Below are 11,658 nucleotides of genomic sequence, written 5' to 3'. Positions count from 1 at the left end.
ACTGTGTCTATTAATGCAGTGTATCACTGAAAACGTCCTGCTTGAGTCGTCCTTGTGATGGAGGTTCGGGTTGAATAACTAGTTCTTCCAGTGTTTCATTATTGGACTCGCGTTCGGATTGATATGGTAAAATCGACGTCATTGTTCGTTACTGTTTAGTTTACAGTGTAGGAAGCCTCAGGACAGCTGATGTTGTTATGGCAATGGGTGTTTTTGTTTAAAGGTCCCATTCCATGGATTATTTTTATTATTTTATAATGTTTCCAGGGGTGCCCTTATAATGTTAGTATGTTTTTTAGATCAAAAATTGTTATAATTTAGAAATAAAAGGCATATTTCCTAGCCTGATTTCATTCCCTGGTTTGAACACTCTGTTTGAAGGGGCGTGTCTGCTGTGAGACTTCAGTGTAAACGCCCTCTGCTGTGATTGGCTGACATGCTTGCATATGAAATATCTGGCATTACATGTGGAACTATCTGGAAAACTTTTACTATTACAGCTATTATACGTTTTTACTATTACAGCTATCTGGATTAACGAATCGTGAGAAGTTTTTTAAGTATTTAGATCTATTCCCATCACATAAAAGTTTGCAGTGATGAGCACTGAGCAGATGACAGCCTGTTGATCGCGTGAAAGATCTTATTGCAACGCAGTTTCTGCACTATCACTAATGATTTCACCAATGCAAACATGAGGCATATAAATACAGTAAGAGCTTCGTTGTGCAGTGTAACAGCGTCATTGATTTCATAACGAGTTTTGGCAAGTGTCCAGATAAACTCGCGCTGTGTGATTGATAGCTTGGGCGATTGGAAAGGGATTGTTCTTTGATCGCTTTCTGTATATTAATCACAGTTTAAGTAAGATTATTTTCATCCTACTAAGAGAAACGAACGATGTGAAGAGTGATCGCTACTTCCATATTAAATCACTACTTACCGCTTGCTGGAATATAGTTGAAATTGTCCCCTTCGTCAGTATGAAACGCTGAGAGAAGTCTGCTTGATATTATTCCAGGTTAGAAAAACAGTCCGTGGTGAAATGGACAGAGCAAACTAACTTCGAATTAAACTTTTGCGGTATCCGATTATAGATAAACATCAACCACGTCTGTTGACATTTCGCCATCAATACGCCTGTGTTCCTGTGGGCGGAGGTTACGGTTCTAGTGACATCATTAAAGCAGGATGTAGAGGGGTGTAGTCCAATCCAGCCGTTTTTTGTAGTCAACTTCTGTTAAATAAAATATCTCGCTTGGCACTGAACTTTGAGCTTTATAATTTTACAGATATTATTTATACTCTAACAACAACATTACACACTAACTAAATTTTGAAACATGGGATCACATAGAACGGGACCTTTAAGACGCGCGCTGTACGCAGTAAACCAATCACAACAGACTGAGCTGTCTGGCCAGTAGCATGTGGAAAGGAGGGATTTAGAGAGATTGATTCATCTGACGAGCCGTTAAGGAATCTTTGAAAAATGTGGTGATGTGCAAATGTATATTATGAGAAAATTAAACTGTTTTTTTTTTTACCTCTGATGCACGTAAACCTGTTGTAGGTAAGTGTTGTAGTAAATAGCATAATAGGGGCACTTTAAAACAGTTATAAAAAAAAAAAATGTACAGTACAGTTAATTAAAAGAATAAAAAGATAATACATAGATACATTTCTCATCTGGCAATACACCGGTGTATCATATTTTTCACAACTGCCAGTTTTACGCTGAGATTTTCCCATGGTGATTACACTGTGTCTGTGGTGTTCTTGCAGCACGCCTAAGAAATCAACGTATCCAAAAAAACAGATTTTTCCCTAAAATCGTACATGAGAAGCTCTAGGACTGACTCACTGCCCCATCAGTCCGCACCCCAAAGATATGTTCGGAAGCTCTAGGAATGGAATCAATCCAGTCCGAACCCCACAGAACATCGAGTTTAATTACACGTCAAACTCACTACTTCACCACAGACAGAGGTCATCAGCATGGTTTCATCTCTCAATTTCCCCAATTAAGTAATTTATGTTTGTCTCTTACCCAATTCGCAGTGCCATTTGAGTTCAGTTTAGAATCAAAAGGAGGATGCAAAAAGAGAACTGAATTCATAACAAATCAAAGCAGGGATCATGACAATACGCAAAAAAAGCATCCCAGTTGGTCTTGACTGGCCTCCATACCGGTAAACCACTGATGGCTGATCTTAAAAAAAAAAAAAAAGCAGAGAAAATGTGTGAGAAATGGTCATGAGTTTATTTAATCTAAATTCATGTTCATGGACAGACGAGGAATCAACTTGTGCAACAGCAGTTATTACCAGTCGAGTTAGTTCAAATAGTATAGCTTTATTGCACATCCCTTGTTAGGGAACTCTATTAATTGCCTGAATGTACAATTATGTTAAAGGTACACTGAGTAACTTTATGGCCCTTCAAACTTAAATCTGAAATAGAAAGCTTTTGTAACATTACAAATGTTTTTACTGTCACTTTAGGTCAATTTAATGCATTCTTGCCGAATTAAAGTATTAATTTCATTCAACAACCAAAAAAAAAATATATAATAATACTGACTAGTGCTTTCTATTTCAGATAAATGCTGTTCTTTTGAACGTTCTATTCAAAGAATCCTGAAAAAAAAAAAAAAGTGTACAACTGAAAATAATCAGATTGATTCACTTGATTCACACAAGTGCTCCTAAAAAAAGTTATGCTGCAAGTTCTGCATTATAATATGTTAATCACATAATGCATCTGATAGTTAGTCAAAACATACTTACAAAGCCAAAGATGCTCAGTGCTGAGGCTCATAAAGGAGCCTTTGGGCTGTAGTTAGCTCCTGTTGACACAGGGAAAAGAGAGAAATAGAATTTTATTATTTTTCAGCAATGATTATTGGCAAATGACTAGCCTATATGTTATTAACATGATAGATGACAGATCTAGGATGACTTCTAGATTGATCAATTACACAATCAGATGACAGTTTTACCAACAATTGGCATAGAATTTAAAAATATATATTTTGCAATGAATATTTTTAAATTAGTCTGCCTTTACATTGCTTTAAATGCCTTACTATTTTAACATGTCATATTTCGGTCCTGTGCAGAGTGAATCCAGCATTTATACGTAGCTGTCACATCTCTTACATCGTGTCTAGCCTACACTTTGTTAATGAGAGTTTTCGCGAGCCTGCATAATTCGGCACTGAATAAAAACTCCTGCGTTCTCCAGAGCGCGAAAACAAATAAGCACAAATATGCACTGGAGCGTTTGGTTTGGCAAATCTGTTTCGCCAATATATTATAACAGTATCAATCGAGGCTGCTCTTGCTTGCGTTTGAGAACTCGCGTAACCGGGCCTGGGTCAGAGAGAGCGCGAGAGAGTGCCTTTGAGAAAACGCGCTAGGCCTAACTTACTTCAAAACGCCACACATTTAACTGACGAGTAAAATATGGCATAATTGGTCATAAAAAGGACAGAAAACCTTTTTTTGTGTAAATATTAGATTGGGTCCATCTACTGGAAAAGGCAGTCAGTCAATTCTATGGCATTTAATGGGATATTAAAGCGGCAGTTTCGAGGAAACTTAGACTGTCCCGTGACGTGAGCTGTTATTAAAAGCCTATTAGATTTTATTATTTACTTTCGTCATAAATGTAGCTATATTTAATTGATATTGGTAATGGTTTACTTTGTAAAAGTAACTTATAAAATAAACTTGTACAGTAAAAAGTACTTACCTCAGAAAAAAACCCAGCTGGCGTCTAGCAATCCACTCTCAGCAGGGACGTCCGTTACAGAGCGCGCACTCGACACGTGACGTCACACAAACCTCAGTTTACATTCTGCCAGGTTGTTGCGCGGGCTTTGCAACAATTAAATTTTTGTGAGGTGTAAGCAAAGTTTATATATATATATATAATATATAATTTATGCCTAAAACATAAATACAATATGCATATACAAACTTAAAAAAATCTGTCTTCTTCATTTACAGTAGCACTACTGCTTTTGCGTAAACAGTAAAGTACTGTAAATTCCATATACAGTAAGTTACTGTAAATTTCATATAAAATACCCAGTGCATATTACAGTAGTTTACCGTAAATAATATAAGTGGTATTTTACTGGGCTTTTTTGCGGTAAAACTGTACAATTACGGCAAAGTCTAACAGTGTATCTACAATGGCAAATATCAAATATCCACAAACACAGTATTTAACAGTAAACACGGGTCTAAATATTATAATATTCACCATATATCTAGGAACAGTTCAACTGCAATGTGAAGTTTATGCAACAATAACATTAACATTAACTTACAACAAAGATGAAAGAAGTGTTTAATAGAACAAAAGGAAAGTGACTGTCTCAGCCTTCCTTTGGGGGACACTGGTTAAGTAGACTTACAGCCTTAAATGTTATGCTACAGCACAAGCCATTCACTCATCCATCCTCTATGGGTTATGATGTCTGCTATGACTGATGTTTTCATTGGAAGATGGAGATGTTGCACAGTAAAGTTTGCAAATCACCTACAGGGACAGAATAGGACACACAGACCAGTGAGGAGCCCAGGGAAGAACCGAATGCAACAGGCTTCGGGGGCCAACCCTGCGGTGAAGACTCCCTCATAGGCTTTCCCCATCCACTAGTCCATCCTTTCCTCACTGTTCTTTAGGTGTCGCAGGAATTAAGAAATAGGGAAAGAAGGAACAACAATAGCAGACTCAGAAAAGGATACAACCCTAGTGTTTGAACAAATACTGCTCTGTCTCTTGTTTTCTTTCTTCCTCTGTGCAGATACCACTTGATGGCTGTCCCGAGACCCATATGCACCGACCTCCTCACCTGCATATGAAGCCACAACCTCTAGAAACAACTAGAACCACTGCCGAGCCAACTATCACAAAAGAAAAAGAAAAAAAATACACAACGCAGAGACATACGGAACCTTCAGTCATCCATCAACATGATCAAGATTGTCACACTACTAACCATCATGGACAACGCACAAAGTGTAGACTCCAGAAACAACATATTCTTAGAGCTGATGAATATGTCAAGAAACGCCTTGTTTGCTGAAAAGAATGTTTGCATGCCACACCCGCCTTCAGTAGGAGCAGAAACCCCATGGGTGGCACACCCCCTCTACATCTACAAAATTCAGCTCCTACCACAAACTAAGAAGATGGCTGCATTCTAGGACTCACTTGTGCACAAACATGGTGGTCAAGAAAAAAAATACACAACGCAGAGACATACGGAACCTTCAGTCATCCATCAACATGATCAAGATTGTCACACTACTAACCATCATGGACAACGCACAAAGTGTAGACTCCAGAAACAACATATTCTTAGAGCTGATGAATATGTCAAGAAACGCCTTGTTTGCTGAAAAGAATGTTTGCATGCCACACCCGCCTTCAGTAGGAGCAGAAACCCCATGGGTGGCACACCCCCTCTACATCTACAAAATTCAGCTCCTACCACAAACTAAGAAGATGGCTGCATTCTAGGACTCACTTGTGCACAAACATGGTGGTCAAGAACTCTTGGAGCATTAATCCCGTCATATGGTGTCATGGAGGCCCTTGATCAAGTCAGAAGCTTATCGAATTCTGTACAGAAATTGGCCAATGATACGGCTTTGGCCCTGGGCAACATCACGAACACTCTCGCTCATGGGCGTCAGAACCATTGTATATGGGTGGGACAAGACCCACCCACTTTTTAAGACCAATGATATTGGACCCGCTTACTTTTACATTCAGCGCATATGTCTGTTCGCTTTTCAGAGCGTCGTCAGTCAAATCCATTCTACTTGAGGAATGCCCTAATGAATTAAACTCCATTTCCCGCTGAAATCGCTACATTATATTTCTCAACGAGCCGCAACTGACGAAAAAAACGCCCGTTGTACTCTTCCAGTCAAATATTGTGTTGCAAACATCAATAACAGCTTTAAATTGTCAATGCTGCAAATTACCATGGTATCAGCAGGTTAATCCACGGATAGCTGTGCATTTAATGCACGACGTGGAGGCGAGTTTAGTTTACTTGTTTAATTAAAAGGCATCAGAATACATGAAATGGTGTAAGTAACATTTTTCTGGGGGAGGACCCACCCATTTTTTTTTTTGCTTCCGACGCCCATGCTCTCGCTGATAATGATCTTACAGAACAGAGTGGCCTTGGATTACATTTTTACAACGCAAGGGTAAGCCTGCACCATTATCGGCCCTTAGTGCTGCACCGGGTTAATGGATTGAACAGAGAACTTGAATAAAATCCAACAAGACATTCTTGATCTTTCAGAAAAATTACACCAGATGACTGAAGATAATTCTTCATGGTTCGGAAACTTGTTAGGTAAACCCTGGCTGTGGATCAAGGAAATAGCGATTCTGCTGTTGTTTCTCCTACTGGCGTACATGCGTCCACAGTATCAAGTGTTTCATTCAACAAATGAGTCACACCTCTCACGAGAAAATGACAGTCCCCTTGAAATGTATATAAACTACAATGTCTACTTCCCTAGTTAGACTTGATGACTACAGCGATAGACTTGATGACTGCAGCTCGTGTTCTCAATAAAGAATCCTGCTGAAGAAAGAACCAAGTCTCCTGGTCTCTGCTTTGATGAAGGGAAAAGTTTCCAACACCTTACATATATGACATGTACTTACCATAGTAATAACAGTAAATTATGCATAATTACATGCAACTTACCCTCAACCAAACCCTAATCCTACCCTAACCCTATGGTAAGTAGTAGGGCTGTGCAAAAATATCGATACAGCTAACTATCGCAATATTTTTTTTCACGATAGTGTATCGATATTTCAACCTCTAGTATCGATATATAAAAAAAAAAAATGTCATCAAATCCCTCTGTGTGCGTCAAACAGTCTCCGCCGCTGCTGTAGTTGTCGCTGACTCGCTGTCCAGTTGTATGAGGCGCCGGACTGGACAAAAGCGAAGTGAACTGCGCGCGAGAGAGACCGAGGGTTTCCGAGCATTGGTACATAGTAGGGGTGGAGCCGAACCCGAATACGGTATTCGGAAAGCACAAATAATGTGTTTTTTACGAATACTTATTTCGAACAAATACTTTTAAAAATATTTGTATTCGGGAACAAGAAAAACTTTATATCAAAAAGCTGCGTTTCCTCATGAGACATGGCGACCGGCGGTGCTGCTGATGTGGTGGCTGAAATATTTTGGATTAGGCTAATGTCACGTTGTCATAAGGGGTAGTTCACATAGCGCGTTTTTTGCGCGTGCAGATTTCAAATGTAGGCGCGCGGCAATCGCGCTTATAATAGAAGCGAGCGGCGCGCTGCATAGCAACGACAGACGCCACGGGAGGGCAAGCGCTTGTGGAAAGGAGAAAGCGTGCGAACTGCGCTCTTCACGATTACAGCAAAGAATTAATTGATTTCTAGCCCTTGCATTAGCTTTAGATATATTTATGGAGATGAGAAATGAAATAAAAAAGCCGTCATTTTGTCATTAATATCAGTCCGTCAGAAAAGCAGTTCTAGGCTTATTCTTGGCTGGATAACTCTTAGCAGGTTTAAAAAGCTCTTTTAAAATTAAATATGAATGCAGTTTTGGATTAAATATAAGTACAGTCAAGTCAAATAAAACATGTTTTATCTCCTGTTTGGTAACACTACAATAAGATACCATTCATTAACATTACTTAATGCGCATCTAACATCAACACATTGAGTGAACAATATATTTTTACAACATTAATTAATGTTTGTGAATGTTATTTAATACAAACACTTGATTGGTCATGTTTGTTCACTTCATTCATTGTGCATTAAATAATGTTAACATAAATAATGTTAACTTTTGATTTTAAAAATGTATTTTTAAATGAACCCCAAGGAGAATAATTGCGACAGTATATAGCCTAACTATTGTTTATTGTTAGGTCATTTTATCTATTGTTATCTAACAAATGTAATATTAATGTAGTGTTTTTAATACTACAGTTTCCATCTTTGTAACCGTGATATAAACTTTAATATATGTAAATTTAATCTAAATTAAGCTTTACCGAAATTGTTACCGAGAACCGTGGATTTTCACAGGTATTGGTACCGAATACTGAAATTTTGGCACCGTGACAACCCTAGTAGCTCTGTTAGCTTGGTAATTTAGACAATAGGCTGTTGACAGAGTAACATTAACGTAGGTAATGGCTGTTATGTTATTTTCTTTTCAATGACGTTCCTTGTTACATGTTCATTGCTGGATTTATGGAAAAACATCAACCAATATTGCATATCCATAATTATTATAATGGATATAATTAAAGAATACTTACACTATAACGTAAATTAGAAGTGTAACGCAAAAAAAATGGATTTTTACACCTATTTTGAAATTTACTCGAATACAAATACAAATACAAATACTTTTCCCCTCTCAACAAATACAAATACAGATACAAATACCGGCTGCTTTGCACACCCCTAGTACATAGTAATATAATTACTATATAAGAGGCATGGAAGTTCGATTAATGGACAACAATAATCAGTACAAACGTCTTGTCGGACAACAATAATCAGTACAAACGTCTATTGTTTAATAAATATAAATAATTCGAGCACATAAACTTCCATATGGAGGATTAAATAAGATTGAATGTATGTAGTAAGATTCCATAACTAATCTCTGACACTGTACCACAACCGCGTCAAATAACAATGATTCAGAATTTTATTCACCAACATCAGGATGTTGTCAGTGCAAGTCATGGTGTCCGAGCATTAGTAGGCTTATTTGGTACATAGTAATATATAATTATTATATAAGAGGCATGGACGTTCAATTAATGGACAACAATATAAATAAAAACAACAATTAAATTATTATAAACAATAGTTCAAAACAAGACGTTTGTAGTACTGATTATTGCTGTCCATTAATCGAACTTCCATGCCTCTTATAGTATATAATATTATGTACCAATTAGGCTACTAATGCTGGGGCACTCTCAGTCTCTCTCGCACGCAGACACACTCCGTCTCTCGCGTACTGTCGCTCGTGCACGCAGACACACTCGACACAATGCAAATACCTTTGCGAATAAATTGGAATTTAAGTTTTTGTCTGCTGAGTTATCAATATAATGTGATACACATACCAGAATACCCCAGGTGGTACATAACAAGTTGTATATTCAGCTCTATTTTTATTTTATTTTTACATTTTTGATTTAAAAAAAAAGAAAAGTATTGCAATATATCGCAATATGTATTGTATTGTATCGTGATATATCGTATCGTGACCCATGTATCGTGATATGTATCGTATCGTGAGGCCCTTGCCAATACCCAGCCCTAGTAAGTAGCCTACATGTAGTTGCTTAATATCACACAGTACTTAAAAAGATCTAAAACTAGACAGATTGGTGTCTCTTGGTGAATTTAAAGGCATCATAAAGACTGTGGTAATGAAGGCTTGTGATTGTTTTTGTTGAAAGGATACTATGTTCTAATATAGTATTATTATTATTAATTTTTATTTTTTAATTTGTTGTATTTATAATGTTGTCTTACTGTAGGTTATGGCTGCTACCTTGGCCAGGTCTCTCTTGTAAAATAGATTTTAATCTCATTGAGAATTACTGGTAAAATAAAGGTAAATAAAATAATAAATATATAATTACTCTTTACAAAACAATGAAAGATGAAGTTTTAGTTACCTTGTGATGAGCAGAAGAGAGGAGACATCCAGCGCTGAGAGATTGTTAACTGAAACAGCTCAGCTTGTATACAGTGTGAAGGTTAAACTCCTCCTCTGGCTTCTTATATAGGCTGATGCAGGATCAGTTTCAGTATCAGTTTAGCAGACACTCATCACAGTCAGTAAAACTACAAACACTTCACCTCAATTAGACACATTGTGATGAGCAGATAAGAGGAAACATCCAGATAGACACACAGCTCAGAGTCGTAATGTTCTCGGCTCTTCTCCTCGCTCTTACATAGATACACACGCTTCCTCTGGCTTAATGTGATCAACACACATGATTACTAATGGTGAGGAATCAATATATAACTGTTGACTTCCTTCTTCTCCGTGATAATTAAGATATTTCCGGGATGAGCTCATTCTAATATATACTTTGGAGTTGAATCTGGGTTGAGGCAGACTCATTTCTTAGTTTTAAAGCTGTTGAGATCATTGAAAAACTTTTGTCCAGCGATTTGTATGTCAGGCTGGCAGAGCTGCAAATATGGCTCTTTTATTAATAAGGTAATTACAGTAAAGATGATAATGCATCATCCAGAGGAGCTCAACGGATCCTTATGACAATGGAAAGGTTTAGATGCATTATCACACAGCACATGAATAATTATTAGAAATTTGACCACTTCCAAACCATCCATCTTAATATTTACTATCAGGACTGTATATAATCATCTATACTGTAGATATGCAGAAAACTGTTATACAGAGGAAATTGACTAGTAAGTTCCATGACATTTTACACTGAGGGCCCTATTTTAACGATCTGAAACGCAAGTATCAAGCGCGAAACGCAAGTAACTTTGTGGGCGGGTCTCGGGTGCTGTTGCTATTATACCGACGGGATAAATGACTCTTGCGCCCGACACAAATCTAAAATGTGTTGGTCTGAAGTCGCTTCATTACTCATAGGTGTGGTTTGGGCGTAACGTGAAATAAACCACAGATCCGAATACAAGAGAAATGAATGCATGACAGGAATATATCTGGACTATCACAAACTACAGAAGAAGGACTTTATCTTTATATATTCAGTGTGATTTAATAAACTCTGGATTATTCTACATCTCTCTTCTTCTCACAGGCGAGAAACATGTTTCATATTTCATTTCTCATCTTTACTGAGGAGCTTTATCTTCATATGGATGACTGGATTATTTGCTATTTTATCACAAATGTTTTAAATTCTATATTTTAAGTGCATGTTATCCGTTAGATGATCTGAGTCTATATCATCAGTTCAGTCACTGTATTATAATTATGATGATAACGGGTTGTTTTCTTCATTTACAGTCTCTGTTGATCCAGTCGGAGCTGTAAAGTGTCGTTCTGATTCAGGATTTGGACAAAAAAAATTGGATTTGGGCGGGTCTCGGAAATTTAAAATGTGTTGGTCTGAAGTCGCTTCATTACTCATAGGTGTGGTTTGGGCGTAACGTGAAATAAACCAATCAGAGCGACATCTCACATTCCCTTTAAGAGCAGGCGCGCTTGTTCCATGGCGGATTTGCAGGAGCGGTTCACAGCCGAGGAGACCGACGTTCTCGCCAGGGCCGTAAAACACAGAGAAGTGACATTGGGGATGGAGAAACACACCCAGATTAGCTTCGGTTAAACAGGCGTATGATAATTTGGGTAAATGTGTAAGCTAGATTTATGCCTATTTTTTCACATCTTCATAGACACAACAATGATTTCCCTCGTGTGTTAATATGAATGAATGAATGAAATCTTTATTTTGAACAATTAAGAAATAAATTAAACCAAAGACAGAAACTCCATCAATAAAAATAAAACAAAAACCAGAAAAACAAAACCAAACAATTTTTTTTAGCATAATAATCACACTGTTCGAAAAGGGA

This window comes from Leuciscus leuciscus, assembly GCF_965113295.1.
Source record: "Leuciscus leuciscus genome assembly, chromosome: 16".
Lineage (NCBI taxonomy): Eukaryota > Metazoa > Chordata > Actinopteri > Cypriniformes > Leuciscidae > Leuciscus > Leuciscus leuciscus.
The sequence above is the reverse complement of the archived record's forward strand: the minus strand, read 5'-3'. Positions refer to the sequence as shown.